This window comes from Photinus pyralis, unplaced genomic scaffold (genome assembly GCF_008802855.1).
Source record: "Photinus pyralis isolate 1611_PpyrPB1 unplaced genomic scaffold, Ppyr1.3 Ppyr1.4_LG2, whole genome shotgun sequence".
NCBI lineage: Eukaryota > Metazoa > Arthropoda > Insecta > Coleoptera > Lampyridae > Photinus > Photinus pyralis.
The window spans coordinates 11,360,050-11,378,000 of NW_022170403.1; positions in this window are offsets into that span (position 1 = coordinate 11,360,050).

Genomic DNA, 17,951 nt, shown 5'->3' on the forward strand with positions numbered 1-17,951 from the left:
ATAGGGATGTCAAGTTTAATTTTGTAAAGTTGACTGGTAATTATTACTGATTTTTTGGCACTTTCGTTAATTTTAAATAGGTAAATCACTGGATTACTTTGTTGCGGGAAATTGTGTTTTATTGCTTTCCTTCTATACTTCCCTATTTCATACGCGAAAGTTCCAATCATTTAAAGAAACTTGGTGGCGCTCAACTTTTTAGAAAAGCACGAGGAATCTTACTACGAATTTATATACCCTAATGGGCCCTCTTATACGTTATCACCCCTGAACTATTTGGCCGTTTATGCGGCGGGTTAAAAAAAAAAGCAGTGCCATTTAACTCACGTCACAAATTACAAGGTGTCAGTAGTGAGTAATAATTACTCACTGCTTTTAACCAATATCCTGATTAAAACATACAGTCACTTTACAAAGTTAAAGCGTTTAATTTATCCATTGTTAAATATGAGTAGTTCTACTTGGCAAACGTTCAATTCAATCCTCCATACGTGGTATGGTATGAGGTATCACGAGCTTGGTTCTATCAAGAGAGTAATTACAATGATCAAATCATGACATCAAATTTGCCCGCACCTTTCAATGCACTTTCACTAAATCCCATTCTGGCTCCATAGTCAGATTTCTACCGATTAACAAAATCTCCCTTCCCTTTCATTTTCCACATTAGCTATCTGATAGTACATACATTCCCGGTTTCATCGAAAGCGAGAGACGTAAAAGAAATCGGGAAATCTGCATTTTATATTGATTTGCACGGGAAACAATAAGCAAGAAGATATTTCTTGTTTTTCGTTTTTCTGAGCATTCGTCGTTGTAAATATTTCAAATACATAGCCTATGTGAAACTAACAAAAAAATTAGGCATTGGACCTGTAAAAGGAATAAACGTTATCTTATTAATCAATAAAAGATTTAAGTGTATAAGTCAAGAGTGAAAAGTAAATACTTTCCACGGCAGGAAATTGATATTTGAAGGCGGCAGTTTGTAATGGTATTTTCAATGATGAATCGAAAAGGGCTCAATACTGACAAGCATAGTTGTTTATAAGGAATTCCAGCCTGTTATTCAAATACAGGTACTTTTTCATTTTTTGCTTGTGCGATTCAATGGATGCCACCTGCGGCATCTTGGTTAGCGTCGAGTTTTTGAATCGAGGCTCGCGCCCTGACGTGGCTTGTTTTCGGATAAAGACATTGTTTGAGTATGCGAACACTAGAACTACTTTTATTCGAGGTGTCAACACACAAAATTTCATTTAAAAAAATCGGATTGCGCATGCGCAAAATACCTACCTACATGTTTTGATTCGGCATTAGCTTTACTTTTACTTGAGGTGTCTAGGTACATTCGAAATTTCATTTAAATATCTTGGCAAATTTTAAATAATGGATTGCGCATGCGCAAAACAAATTTTTTGTTTCGGTGGTGGATGTGGATATCTTACTGTGAATTTTGAGAAAACCATCAGCGAAAACAAAATGATATATTTTTTATTAAAGAATATAAAATCAAAGCTATACGAGGGGGCAATTCGGTTTTTAGCTAACTGTTACATGTTTGATTACTATTCCATATAAGAGAGTTAAAACCTCTCTGAGCTAGTCGAGGTAAAATGAACCAATACCTAGTTCAAGTACATGACCGGTATTTACTCCGAAGTTATTAAACCGAATAAGTGTTGATATATTATAAGTAAGTACCTAAACAGGACGTAGGTATTAAAATACGAGATTTCAAGTTAAACAGTGTATCTTTTTATTATACCATGAGTGTATCCAAGACAAGAAAGAACAGCATGGAGAAATCAAAAACCATAAGAGATTTAGACAGTCGGTTAATCAGGAAAAAAAGTTGCCTATTTTAGGGCTTAGTTAAATCTGGAAATTCCGATCATCAAAAAAACTTAAATGACCTATATTCGTTTTTATTTTTTTCTGGCCTTGTTTGTAAAGATATCAAGAATAAAATAAAATAAATAAATAAATAAAACAATAAACTTTTTAAGCTCTACAAGATGGTGCCCACTGATTTTCAGCGCGACGTTTCGTCTTTGAGAAGCCATCATGAACTTCGCATTTTTATATAAACCGGGGAAGAAGTACATACTGAGTTGATTAGCATTTTACTACGCAACTTTTTTCTAATTAATCGACTGTGTATATAGTATCTCTTATGGTTTCCGATTTCTCCATGCTGTTCATTCTTGGACACACTATAATGTATAATTTAGACGGCAAAATATACCTACGATCGAATTGCATCGACGCTCACAACTTGCGATAATCACAGACGTTGTGCGTTTGTTCATCACAAGTTATCTTATATATAGGATCTTATCCGTTTTGATTGATAACGGTACCTATACTTTTCATAACCATTGCAAGGTGTTTTTGTAAGTTGGACTATTTTGCCCAATATACAACTTTAGAGCACAAATATGATAAGCTGACGTTAATATTAAAGATTAGATATTTTTATTTTTAGAATGCTATTTACATAATTTCATTGTTATTTTATTTGTATGTATGCGGTACTAGTTGAGGACTTAGATAGGTACATATTGCTTTGATGTAAATCACAATAATATTGAGCATACCCATATATCTCTGGTTTCTGTAAATATAAAATGTAAATTTAAGGTCTCATTTCATATGTACATTGAATATTTCAATTTAGTTTGCAGGCGAAAGGAAATAACTCTCCCTCGGCTAAATTCCTATTTCACTGATCACTGCACAAGTTTAATGAAAACGAAACAATGAACATGATTCCTACATATGGCAAAAGAGGATTAAAAGAATGATACCTTTGAATAATGATACCGAGTACAGTTAGGTACAGATATATCTAACTGTTATTGAACTTCCCGCAGCTTGATCAAACCCTGTGCATGCAGTATCACGGAAACAAAAAAACGATAGTACACGTCTTTCCTTACGTTACTCCTCTTTTATTTTCTCATTTCTGCGCTTGCGAAGATATTCTAAACTCTGAAGGTTATACATTCCATCAGCTATTTTATGCGTTCTATTAAAAACTCACTCAATAGGGCCAAACATAGATGCTACCCGATTTTCGTAACCATGGAACAACGGTAAACTGTGACAGTCCTGCGCTCTATCGTGAAAATGGCGCTGCGAATTCTGCACCGTTTTAGTATAAGTAACCACTATAACTGGGAATGACAATTTTAGAAATAGATAAATAAATAATTCTATAATGTTTGTGAGAGTTCCTCCGTAATTAACCACTATGATCGTTAAATATGGTGTATATGTGTGTATATTAATTATGAGCGCTTTCGAGATGCTTTACGGTATGTCCTATTTTAATAAATAACTGTAAACCTAAACCTACTAAACAGCTACTCATTATAATTTGGAAAATAAAAGTGGCATAAGTTACTCATTCTCGTTGCTATGGTAACTGTTGTGTATTGATTGCAGCATACGCAGGGGAGTTAACAGATAGTGAGCACCGTACTAAGGCCGCAACCGAAAAGTTGCCCACACTTGTTTGCTACAGATGCAATACTATGACTGATAACGAGAAATGCCTAGATCTCCATAACAATTCAACTTCTTTTCATGCCAATTGTAGCGATGACAGCAGGATATGTCAGGTTAGTGTTGCTAACTAAATAATGCACCCCTTACGGCATAATTTTAATAGCACATTACTCATTACAATGGGGGCATCCCGCCTTCATTTTTTTTTCTGATCTACAAAGTACATTAAAAATAAAAAGACCCGTGTGTCCTCAATTTTTATTTGCGAGTAAAATAAACCCAAAATAAATTATTGAAAAGCTGTGCTTTTAGTCCGAATTTGAAACGCTTCGGTCTAAATACGTCACAAACCTACAACCAATCACGTAGAAGTGAGCCGGCAACCTTGTGCGAGGGTCTGACGTTTGTCGGATTTGACGTTTTAAGAGGGCTGTTTAACTGCATCTAACGCGAAAGTGAGCGACAAGTGACAAGTGCCTGTGACAGGTGACGCAAATTACAAATATATATTAGTTAGTTATGTATTAAGGGCATAATCAAAAGATTATGGCACGAGAGAATGTTTAAAGCCCGACGAAGGAGGGCTTTTAATTTCTCGAGGGCCATAATCGATTATGCCCGTGGTACATACAACGTTTTATTCTAATTTCTAAAAAGTTAAAAGGGATTAGTAGTTCTTGCAGGAATTTGTCGCTAACCAAATATGAGTGGTGTAGATAGTTGGCGTTTTTTGTGTTGCTATGGATACTGAGACTGCGTTTACTTTACCTTTACTTCAAACAATTCGCTGTTGGAAATGAGTGTAGCTGAAATGGAAAACGTTTATACTGACGAAATATTACGTGAATTCGAAATCGCACAAAGTAAAGTGGTTCCTCATAAATCCAAAGATCTATATGAAAAAGAATACAGCAAGTTTTGCGAGTGGTAGTATCGTTGCTAGGCAATTTTTGACAGTTCTGTGCCATAAAGTCCAATTAATACCCTCATTTAGGTGCTTATAATAGTTATTTATGTATTAAGGGCATAATAGTGATGTTTATATTCTCGAGGGCGACGGCCCGAGAGCTTTTTAGTCGCCCGAGAGTATAAACATCAGTTTATGCCCGTGGTACATACACAATTTTATGTTTTACAAATAGTTTTCTTCGTCAAAATTCGTTTACAAAATAATTCATTGTGTTTGATCGAGTATGCGTGGTTCGAATTTGTTAATGTGATTGAAACCATCCAAACGTCAAACGTAATTTTAAATAATTCAATTCATCGTGAATGAGCAAGAAGTTCCAGAAACTATACGAAATAAGGCCAATCTTGTGATTTAGTAGGTATTGACAATTAATAATTGACGTTTCTAATTTTCAATGACCTGCAAATATTTGTTTGTTTTGTCATTAAGTATAAATGAGTTACTATGGTGATACTTAATGCCCTAGGGCATAAAGTGGTACTTTATGCCCGCGTATCACAGATATAAAATGTGCTATGATAGGTTAGTAAGACATAAAAAGGATTATAATCTAAAATAGAATAAAAATATATGCTATATTGCCAATTCGTTATGTCATCTGAATGGTTCTAGGGGCTGATTGGTCGGGCTTATTACGTCACAGAGCCCGCCACAATCATATCGTTTTGAATAAACCCTTAAAACCGCACATGTTCATTATTTTTTTGCTAGTCAGCCGCTATTTTTAAATAATCTTTTACTGCCCAAAAAAATGTTTTATGGTTTCAGGTACACGCTTATTAAATTAGAACTAGGTACGGTATTCACCTATACTGTAAACCCCCATTATACATACAGGTTTTCGGCATTTCATAGCAGCCAAAATGCCGAAAACGAACGAACGATCGGTAGCGCCGTTTATCATAAAAAAACAAATTTGCGCATGCACTCTCGAATAGCAGCAAGTTTCCAGCAGCTAAACCAAAATTCATTTTAGATCTACCCATATAAAGCTATTTAAAAAGAACAACAAAAAACAATAAAAAATACTTCGCAAAAAATTTCACATTTAAATTTAAATTTACATTTGAATTTAGCAACAGTATACATCGTTAAAAATTGATCACTCTGCCCCTCTGACAGTGTGAATTCTACTCCCATACCATAGGATATAATAAAATTCATATAGCGTAGTACTTAAACATTGTTTCAAAACCCACTCATGGGTGGTGGTCCATAGACCATAGCATAGCGAAAACCCAAAGGCTAAGTTTCCCAGGGGCCGAGATCTCGATGGCACAGACAGACAGACAGACCACAGAAACTCGAGCACATAAGGGTTACCTCAACTTCGTTGTTTCTCTTGTTTCACGTTCTAACAGGTATAAGGCTATTCGCAGTAATCAATTTTTTAAAGACGCTAAGGCTAAATTCAAACTGTTTTCTAAATGTTAGTTTTATTGTTTTATGTTGGACTTTTTGAATAGCTTTATATTGGTCGTAAGAGAGGTCTAAAATGAACTTTAGTTTAGCTGCTGGAAAATTGATGCTATGCGAGAGTGCAGGCGCAAATTTGTTTTTTAGGGTAAACGGCGCTACTGGTCAATCGTTCGATTTCGGCTGCTATATTCTGGCTGCTAACTTCACACGGGTCTAGACCAATAGGAATCGAAATCCGTTGTTCTGTGATATGAAATTAAACACATACATACAAACAGTGTGGCCCAGCATTGCTATAGGTGCTGAATAGAATATAAACGTTCACAGGACGTAGTTTACACAACAATATTAAATACAAAATTGTGATTTTGACTCAAGTTTCTTATTCCAAAATATCAACACTTAGCATGAGGCGTCAACCTACCTAAATAATGTATTTGTATAAAACAAAAATCAGCATATGCATGATGAAAGCGCATTTTGGTAATACAGATCAGTATTTTATTAGCAAAGTTTAAAATGATTGATCTCACGAGTAATTTAACTGAAAATAGACATCTACACTATAGCAGAAAACTATTTCAGCCGGACAGCCAGCCATAACGAATATAATTTCAAAAGTAGTTATTTAAGGACCCACAGGTGAAACGGTGAAGGTAGAAATAAGAAACAGAGAATACAAGAGAAGAAAAGTTTTTTTTTTTATTAACAGTGTGAATGAATAGTTTAATTTCTCAATATTCAGTGGGCACTTTCATGACCTTCCGCGTTTAGTAAATTTTGTGCTATATTCCAATTGTTTCTTTCGCCTCTACGAACTCTTCCCCTGATGACACTTTCAGCATTAGATGGTCGACCATCTTGAATTCGCTTGTATCTAAATCTGAACGCTTGATTTTTCCTAGAAGTGAAGGTAGGCTGTATACACTTATGCGCCGGTTCATACCTCTACTGCAGGGTGAGTTTTTTTTTTCATTTTAAGCATTAGCGTTGACTAAAGGTATTAGTCAATGGCATTAGGATCTCGGAAACCGTAAGACATAGAGATTCGGTTAAATGAGGAAAGAGTTGTCGTTTTAAGAGCTTATTCAAGATATGCTCTTGTTTTTTGAAAACATCCACAGTTTACTAGATAGATATTAGCGATAAACAGATTTAGTGATTTTTCTTTTAAATGTTGTAAAATTGTTAGTATTATAAATACAGAAATATGCAAAGAACAAAAACTGTAGATTTTTCCACTTCATAAGATTTATTAATTTTTCTTTTTCTTTTATAACTTTCTAGTTATAACTCGAACTTACATTTTTTTAAATGGCAACTATAATTGCCTGTGGCATTTTTAAAAAGTGCATTTTTTTCTTTTTACAGTGATATAAGGTTAAAGGTCTCTACCCACTACAACGTATCATACCATGACCGTAATAGAAACGTGCCAGGTAAAACAATATTGTTTGTATGGAATAGTATGAGACTATGCCCACTAGACCGTTTTGTCACCGACCAGCACCGTCATGTGCCATGCACGGAGCGTCATTGCGTCAACGAATATTTTGCCGGTGCCGATACGCTCCGTGCGTGGCACGCGACGGTGTCAAACCGGTGCGCGCAGGCGCAGAAATGGTGAGCATACGGGTTATAACCGCGTATGATGGCTATCATTTGGCAATTCTCTTTACGGACAGTTTTCTAATAGTAATCGTATAAATATAACAACAGTATTAATTCGCTCGTTCTTCCTGACCCGTCTGTTCCACCCGCACTAGGTGATCTACTACTACTAGAACCAAGACCACGGGAACCATACCGATAGGACCCGCGGATGATACGCGGATACTCCGGTCCCAACCGTTACGCACGGGTATGATACGCTGTTGATAGTAGTCTTTGTTATTTTCCGTGCCTGATACGTTCATAGTACGGTCATGCTACGGTACGGTGTAGTAGGCTTAATTACCCATAATCATAATGTTTAACTTAAAACTTTAAGGCCACAAATAGAACAACAACAAAAAATTACGAAATATTACATTTAAATTTCTACTTTGAAGTAGTTACATGTAAAAAAAATAAATTTATTTCGGTAAATGTTCAAAGTGCCCATCATTAATATTTACACACAAGCGGCATCTTTTCGCAATAGAATTTACAGCTTTCCGTATTATCCTACCATCTAAATTGCGAAAGGCATTTACCACAGGTAGTCTCTGGTCGCATAATTTCGCTGATATATTAAACCCTTTTAGAACACCGAAAAGGAAAAATCTAAAATTGAAAGACCTGGCGATCTTGGTGACCAAAGGGCCGACCCGTTCCTACCTATCCATGACTTCGGAAATAGTTGGTGCTCTTGTACTTGTAGTTTCCAAATCTAACCCATCCTACATATCTTGAAATTCATTTGTTAGAAAATAAAGATAACGTTGGCCTGTCCAATTATCATCGTAAATTAAAGGTCCAAGAATTTGCGATCCAATAATTCCACACCAAATATTAAATCCAAGTTTCATTTGAGGCCGTCAACAATAAACAGCAGTATTTTGTTTATTTATTGTTTTCCATAGCATCTATTTTTAATAGTGTATTGACTATAATTATTATTAACGAGCTCCTAGCGAGTTTATAATTTTGCGGTGTCTGTCCGTCTGTCCGTCCGTTAGTACGATATCTCGAGAACGAATGGACCGATTACGATCAAATTTAGTAGATGGATTCTTTATCAAATTTGTAGATCGGAGTTCGTGAATTGGCAATGTAGCCCTAAAAATAAGCAAGGCCCTTTTGATATCTCCGTGAGTTATGAACCGAATTGCATGAAATTCAATATGCGTGTAGCTTTAGCCAGATAAAACGCAATTCTAAAAATTGAGCCTAATCGATCAACATTCACAGTGCCCTTTTCGCATCTCGACCATTTATAAACCGAATTACAAACTTTTTTATTTATGAAGATTTAAATGAAATTTGATACATGGCCACTTGGAATAAAACCAAAGTTAACGCCAGTTTCAAAATTTCGTTTTGCGCATGCGCAGTGCCAACTTTCTTATTTATGGAGGGATTGAAATGAAATTTGATATATAACCACTTGTAATAAAAGCAAATGTAGCGCCATTTTCCAAATTTGGTTTTGTGTAGGATGTGCAGTGCCAAATTTCTTATCTATGGAAGCAATTAAATGAAATTTCATACATATACACTTTAAATAAAAGCAAAACTAACATCAGGTTTAAAATTTGGTTTTGCACATGCTACAGCCATACCCAGGAGCTCGTTTTATATATTTGTTTAGTTTATTAATTTAACGTTCATAGTGAATTTTCGAAAAAATATGCCACAGTTACACTACTACCTATCTCACTAGATATTGTTTTCCATGGCATACCCTGTTTATTTACCTCTCAATTAATACGAAAATTCCTGCAGCGCGTTTATTGATTAAAGTACATTTAGCAAGCCTTATATCGTTGCAAAGAGAAAAACTTGTCCTTTTTAAAAATGTCAAAGCCAACTATGACTATCATTTAAAAAAATTAAAGTTTGTATTATAACTCAAAAATTGTAAAATGTAGAAGGAAATTAGGATGTTCATAATTGTAAGCATTAAAATGTCTAAAACTTTTATTCGTGTCATTTTGCTGTATTTCTAATAATAACTATTCTACAACAGTTAAATGAAAAATCACTAAATCTATTTTTCGCTCATATCTAGTAAACTGTGGATTGTTTTCAAAAAACAAAAGCTAATCTTAAATAAGACTCTTTCCTCATTCAACCTAATCTGTAGGTATGTCTTATGTTTTCCGAGATCCCAATGCTTAAAATGAAAAAAACTCACCCTGCATAACTTCAACTGCAAACAATTTTCTTAAATCGGATGTGGCTGTTCTCTTTGACGGGTACTTCAGAAGTTTAATCCTTTTTACAAAGCCTTCCACCCGTTCCCAAAACTCGAAGAGTATATGTGGCTCGAGAAAAACTTTGCAGGAACGAGGTCCACGAGTGCGTTCGAGCCGTTTAGGGAGCTCATGGAAAAGCAGTTCCGGAAGGGGACCGCGGATTGGCGAAACGCTGGCTTTGACTCTATCATTGTTATTTATAGCAAAATCTGAGACTCGTCAGACGACGGTCATAAGTGCAAGTGAATTTCTTTGCAACGATCTGAAAATCATTCGCAAAAAGCAGATATATTTAGAATGAACGTTCATAAATTAATGCTTTTAACATTCCATTTACTTATTTCGCCACTACTCGGTAGAATAAACTTCCGAAACTGTTTTACAGTATTGTATACATATGCCACCTCAATTTTATCAGTAAATATTCATAATTAAAATGTGATCAAATTAAACTTATGGCACTGGTTAGGCGTCATAAAAGGCACATTAATCTCAAAATGGAAGTTATGAACACCTGTTAGAACATCAGATTATTGCGAAAATCGTAAAGCTGATTTTCGATTTAATTAGAATCGATTTTAGTTTCGGAAAGTTATTGTGTGTAGGTACCTATTTCTATCATAGCAGCTTGTTACAAGTTTACAACCACTGTCTGCCTACGTCACTCACTAATTACAATTTGCAGACGGTGATGCGTTAGAGCTTTCAATTTCAGAACCAATTTCAGTTACGTTCGTATGCAAATTATTTCTATGATTCGGTAGTGTGCTTCAAAATAAAACTAGGGATTTAGTTTGCTTTTAATAAATTAGGTTTGATTTGATATCGATCGTATCCAAACCAACCGCGCACACCTACGCTGTTAATTATGGAATTAAAATATTAGCCTTTATGGTTCCATGTCCAACTTTATTTAGAGAGAGGTAGACGGAAACACTGAGAATGATTATTTAATACGCTGTTTTCAATTTTAAAATGCCACAATGTACCCTTTTCAAAAGAAAGTTAAATTTTAAATTTTATTGACGGATTGATCAGTATTTGCTGCAAATGTGTTGAATAATGGCAATTGTATAATTACTACTTATCAAATACGTATACCAACATATGGTTTTGGTATATGGAATGTCGATAAGGATTAAGGAATTTGATTGGAAACCCGAAATCGATCCTTTATACAAAATAAACGATTATCTACTTTGTTGTCAATCCTGGTTCCTTGTCATCAATAACAAATGGATTATATTGAATTTGTAGTAGCTACCTACCTCTATAATCAAACTGCCATCGTAATAAAAATCAGTTAGCGTTATTACTGCCATGTGAAATGTCGTAAGTGAAAAAGGAAAAGTTTCTGATTATTATTAATTAAGATTAACCATAAACCAGTCGTGAAAATGTGAATGTGAAGGTATACCTATGCTGCTTTGGCGATCGATAAATGGATGACTTCGTCAACCCCTTTATCGGCGGCTCGCATTTTTGGTTCAGGGGGGTGAGAGGGGGTCTACAAATTGTAATTAAAATTGTCATTATTTACATTTGACAGCAGCACACAAATTTGCGTAGCAATGTATTTTACGAAATTTTGACCGGTCCTTTCACACCGGTCAAAAAAAGTACCTCCATTTTGGAGTGAAGATCAGCTTTAGCAACGATAGCCCTTTAATGGCATTTTTTAGTTCGAATTTTTTTTAATTGCTTTTGAGATTTGTAATTAGGACACATGAGTGTAAACGCGATTTAAATTCGCTATTAATGGTTGAAGCGGTTGTAAGGGCGATTTCTTCCAAGTTAGGGTTTAGAGTTTAGAGTACCTATTACAAAATGTGCATGGTGATCTTCGTTAGAGGTTTGGTTGAAATTATGATGCGTAAATTTTTTTGAGCGAATAGTTTCCAAATATGACCCTGGCTAGTTGAGTAGGTAGGGGAGACCGGGGCTAGTTGTCACAGGGGCAAGTTGTCACAATGCCGATTTCTTTTATGATCGTAAATGTATTTTGGCGTCTCTCGAGTACAATTTTTAATCGGTAATCAGCTCGTGCTCTGGGTGTATACTGGGTGGTGCCTAGAGCGACGCAGCATACGGATTTCAATAGTAATTTCTTTATAGCCAATTATATTATTAGCTCCCTTAATTATTTTAGAGCAAAAGTCTAAATACGTTTTTTTTAGAGAAAAAAATACTGCATCTGTTCATACGATTACTTATAATTTTCCGTTTTTCAGAACCGTAGAATTTCCACATTGTAACAAGTTCATTTCTTCTTTGCATCATTCCGTATTTTACATTCGGTACGCCCTGTACACATATTTCTACTTCTGTGCGTTGGATTAGTTCCGCCAAGTGGCAGTACCTTACGGCGCGATCAAAAATTTCACATTGTTGGATGAGTTAACCTGGGTTGATTAAATTAACTGATCACTACACAAGACTTTTATTTACAGGGGTTTAGGTACGAAGATAAATATTTACAAGATGACTAAGACTACGATAGGTATGTGCTAGATTTGGTTTAAAAGTCTATAGGTTGAAGTACTGTCTTCCTTCACCGTGCTGCAATCCGACGTTCTGTCAAGACAGGCTCGCTTAGTTAGCGCGTCGGACGGTTTCAGGATCAGTAACAGCAGCGCGTCACAATATACACCGCGGCGTAAGAGAGGGACGGTTGCTACCTGACTCTTCCCTTGCTTGGTTTGGTGTGCGAGGTATACTGGTGTCGTTCTTGTACGAGAGGGTAGCACTTCCGTTGGCGACCTCTTGCGGGTGGCGATTGGGTCAACCTTAAGTCGCGGGTGCGTGTAGGTGTTGTTTGCGTGGGTGTTGGGTAGGTGGCGCAGAGGGTTTTGTTACACACTCCCCCTCTGGCTCCTTAAGGCGTCCCGACGATGGAGCCAGGACTATTGCTTCTTCCTTGGTCTTCCTCTGCGGCGTACTAACCCGGAGGGTGGTTGTTCCTCTGGTCCGTGGTAGGGCTGTAGTGCAGAAGAGTGGTACTTGCCGAGGGCGTTGCCTGGTCTTTCAGGGTCTTCCACCTCGTAGCTGGTGTGAGATATTTGTTGTAAAACACGATAAGGTCCATCTCGTCTCGGTGCCAATTTTGCGGATACACCTTTCGCGGTGTTACTAAGAGGGTGGGTTTGCACAAGTACTAGGTCCCCGGGCGAGAAGAGTGGGGCTTCGCGCCTCTTCAGGTCGGCGTACTCCTTTGATTTATCCTGCTGTTCCTCTTGTATTAGTTGGGATTGCCTTATTGTGTTCGTGAGGTTTAGCAGGTATGGGGTGATCTGAGGAACAAAGTTTTCGCTCAGGATTATCGCCCGCTGATCTCTGGACGCATCGTCGGTGGTCCTGAGGTGTCTGCCAAATGTGAGGTATGCGGCAGAGTATCCTGTGGTTTGGCTTTTCGCTGAATTCATTGCAAAGCGGATGGCCGGTAGCGTGTCTGGCCAGTTCGGATTCTTTTGCTGGACGAGAATGGCGAGGCGCGGTTTCAGGTCACGGTTCTTCCGCTCGACGGGATTTGCCTGCGGGTGGTACACCGGGGTTAGCACCTGTTTAATGTCCAAGCAGTAGGTCACATGTTGCATGACGGCGCTTATGAATTGGGTCCCATTGTCGCTTATGATTCGCCTAGGAACTCCGTATCGCATGAAGATTTCGTTTATTAGTGTCCGGGCGCATGTTTGGGTGTCGGCTACCTTCAAAGCGAAGAGCTCTATCCAGCGGGAGGCGATGTCTTCGATTATGAATATCCATCGTTCGTCCTGGGAGCTTGGTGGGAGAGGGCCGAATAGGTCGATAGCCAGTTGCTCGAATCGTTGAGCCGGTGCGGGGGTTTGAAGTAGGCCCGCAGGTTTAAGGTTACTGGCTTTAAACCTTTGACACTCGATGCAATTCTTCACGTAGTTACTGATTTGTTTTCGCATCCCAACCCAGTAGTATCTGTTAGCGACTAGGTCGTGTGTGCGATCGCTTCCGTAATGTCCGGCCGTGGGGGAGTCGTGGTACTCTTTCAGAACCCGTTCGCGTTCCGGTTCGGGGACGACTAGCTGGGCGTCTTCGGAGCTGGAATCCGGGGAGTAACGATACAGGATCCCTTGGTTCATTAAGTAACCCCTCTCGGTCCAGCGGGTGTAATCGCCTGGAGCAGCGGAGGGTGTTTCGAAACAGTCTATTATTTTCTTTAATTCCGGATCTGATAACTGTCCTTGTCGGATATCGTGCGCGGGCCGAGTGGGTAGGTCGATGGCGACTGTGCAAATCGAGCAGGTTTCTTGTGTGTGCGGGTCGCAGGGTGGTCTCGACAGGGTATCGGCGACGACGTTACTTTTTCCAGGGACGTACTGGAACGTGAGGTTAAATGGCTGCAGTGTGAGGGCCCATCGTGCTAGACGTCCGGTTGGTGTCTTGATGGCCATCAGCCACTTAAGTGGTTGGTGGTCGGTGGCTAGGGTGGTTGGCACTCCCTCTATGTAGCCACGGAATTTGGTGACCGCCCACACGACGGCGAGCGCTTCCCGCTCGGTGGTGGAGTAGTTTTTCTCGGCGCTGTTGAGCAGGCGACTTGCGTACTCAACGGGGCGCTCGTCGTCTTTGTCGCCTTGCGTTAGGACGGCTCCCAAAGCATATCCGCTGGCGTCGGTCCGCAGCGTGAATGGGAGATTGGGGTCGGCTTGGCGCAGGATAGGCGCAGATGTGAGCTTCTGCTTAAGCTCCTCAAACGCCTTCGTCTGTGCTTCTGACCAAGTCCATGACGCATTCTTTTTCAGTAGCCCCGTAAGGGGTCTGGCGATGGCGGCGAATCCCGAGACGAATTTCCTATACCACGAACATGTCTGTAGGAAACTCATAAGTTGTTTCACGTTTCGCGGTGCCGCGAGTCGGGCAATCGCGCTTGTCTTGTCGGGGTCCACGCTAATCCCTTGCGGGGTTAGTAGGTGCCCCAGGTATCGCACCTGGTCACATGCGATGTGGCACTTTTCGCGTTTCGCGTGTAGTTTGAACGTGGCCATTCTCTGGAGTACCACCTCCAGATCGCGGATGTGATGGTCGACGCTTTCGGAGAGGATAATGATGTCGTCCAGATAGGCGAATATGGTTACTTCCGGGAGGGCCGAGCGGAAGCGGTCGATTAGACGTTGGAAACTTGCCGGCGCGTTCTTCAGACCAAAAGGCATACGGCGGAAGCGATACAGGCCTGATGGTGTTATGAAAGCCGTTTTGTCCCGGTCTGCTGGGTGCACCGAGATTTGCCAGTATCCGGCGCGAAGGTCCAGGGTACTGATGACTTGCGCTTTGGCGGCATGGAGGAGGTCGTCCATCCTGGGGAGCGGGTAACTGTCGGTGGTCGTGATGGCATTGAGGCGTCGGTAGTCCACACATACGCGAACGGATCCGTCGCGCTTTGGGACCATCACTGTTGGGGCAGCCCATGCGGAGTCACACTCCTCGATAACTCCCTGGTCGAGCATCTGTGTGAGTTCCTGCTGCAGGATCTCGCGCTTCTGTGGCGGCAAGCGGTAAGGCGGAGCGGCGACGGGACTGTGTATCCCTGTGTCTATACGGTGCTCGCCGAAGGGTGTGGCTTCCAATACCGGCGAGAACGTGTGGTGGTGCGTCTGTAGCAACAGGTTGATGCGGGTGCGCTGCTCACTGGTGAGGGTGACGCCTTCGTCGGGGCGGAGCTCCAAGGTATGGAGATCGAGTGTTCCTGGGGTATCAGGCTCGAGTCTTCGTCTTCGCGCTGGGTGCGGGAAGAGATCTTGCGGGACATCTCGGGTGGACTCGTAGAGTTCCCAGAAGTATGCCTGGTTCGGGTCCATGGCTGCAGAACTCGGTGGAGGCAGTGGTGGAGTGCTTGTGGTGGGTGCACTGACGTAGGTCTGTGGTTCCGGGTCAGGCCCGAACAGGCGCTGGTGCTGAATCGACACCCACCGCGGATCTCGGCGATCGGGCACACTCGCGGTCGCGTACGCGGGTAACACTTCCACTTCCGGCGGTTTAAATTGTTCGAAGAAGTCTATGGCGGGGTCCTGTTCGAGGGGGTACCGTTGGCCGGGGCGCTCGAGGAAGGAATATGTCCCTTCGGGCAGGTTCAGGAGCATACCAGCGTCCTGGATGAAGTCGACGCCGAGCAGGGTACGCGTACCTCGACCTGGTAGCACATAGAAGTTTGTGGTTATCACTTTATGGTTAACGCGCACTGGGACACTGGTACACAGCACATTCTGGTGGCGTTCTTCACCGTCCGCGAGCATCAGGGCGACGGATCGAGTGGTGAATTGGAATCCTTGTTGCTTAAGGACTTTGTGAAGGGCGGCTCCCGCGAGGCTTTGTTTGGCTCCTGTGTCTAAAAGCGCGCAACCGGGCGTAGTCCCTACCGATATCCGCACCAAGGGGCGGCTCCTGGGTCGTTCCCTGAGGGCGGCGGCGCAGAATCCCATGGGTTCGGGAGCGTCGCTGGCTGGTCGGCACGTCCGGCAGTTGGCTCGTAGTACTCCGGGCGCTCCACAGCCGTAGCACGTGATGGGTTTTGGCGGGTTGTTGGTGGCTGGCTGAGACGTGGTAATGGGTTTGGCGGTGGCTTCCTGCCTCTTCCTTTTACGACACTCGTCTCGCGTGTGCCCCATGTTCCGGCAGAACGAGCACCGGCTCTTCCGGGCGTCGTGTGTGTCTGCGGTTTTGGAGGTGTCGGTGGTGGCTGACTCGATCCACGTTTCCTCCTCGAGTTTCCGTAACTCTGTGAAGAATTCGGTGAATGTCGCGAATTTTGTTCGCGGGATGGCTTTTCGGATGCGTGGTTGTAGTAGTCCGTAAACCATGTTTATCTGGAACGTTTCGTTCGGTCGTTCTGCTTCCGGGATCTTCGCGATGAGGGCCCTCTTCTCGGAGATGAACCGCTCCGTCGGCGCCTTCTCCCCCTGGTCGGAACCAAAGATTTTCTTTAAGATTTGATGGGTTGGCAGGTCTGGCCCAAAGTTTTCCTTCAGGAGCGTCGTCGCCTCGTCGAACGTCTGCACGGTGCCTTTGACGCCCTGCCACCACGTGCCTGCTGGTCCTTCCAACAGTACGGTGAGGCCTCGGAGCGCGTTCTCTTCACTCACCCTGTCGCAGTCCTTAAAGGTGCGGATGGTGTCCACGAAGGAATGGACGTCCTCGCCGCTGTTTCCTTTGAATCGGGCTTGACATTTGGTGAATGATCCTTTATCTCCGCTGCGTAGTTGGGAGATGATTTGCTGGAACTGCTCCATTGAGAAGGTGAGGGGTGCGTTCCCTTCTGCCATCTCCTGTCGGGTTTTTGCACGTGTCTTCGTCGTTGTAAAAAAAATTTCTTCGGCCCGAAGGTTGGGCGCCACTTGTTGGATGAGTTAACCTGGGTTGATTAAATTAACTGATCACTACACAAGACTTTTATTTACAGGGGTTTAGGTACGAAGATAAATATCTACAAGATGACTACGATAGGTATGTGCTAGATTTGGTTTAAAATTCTATAGGTTGAAGTACTTGTCCTTCACCGTGTTGCAATCCGACGTTCTGTCAAGACAGGCTCGCTTAGTTAGCGCGTCGGACGGTTTCAGGATCAGTAACAGCAGCGCGTCACAATATACACCGCGGCGTAAGAGAGGGACGGTTGCTACCTGACTCTTGCCCTTGCTTGGTTTGGTGTGCGAGGTATACTGGTGTCGTTCTTGTACGAGAGGGTAGCACTTCCGTTGGCGACCTCTTGCGGGTGGCGATTGGGTCAACCTTAAGTCGCGGGTGCGTGTAGGTGTTGTTTGCGTGGGTGTTGGGTAGGTGGCGCAGAGGGTTTTGTTACATGGTGCCATTAATTCCTTGTTAATTAAAAGCTTTTTAGGCACACTGATATGTAATACAGAAGAAAACCAAAAATCAGAAAATGATAGACACACTATTTGGAGGCAAGTTTTTTTTTCGAAATAACGGGATTCAAAGTTGCAACTTAGAATTTAAAAGAACTAGCGCGACTCCGCAGGCTACGCCTGCTCGTCTTGCCAAGTTGTCTTCTAATTACATAGATAACTGGTTATACATTTTAGCACTCACAATATTCGACGGTGAAGGTTGTATCAACATGGAATTATATGCACAGTACTCATGTAAAGTAAAAATTGCTTGTGGCA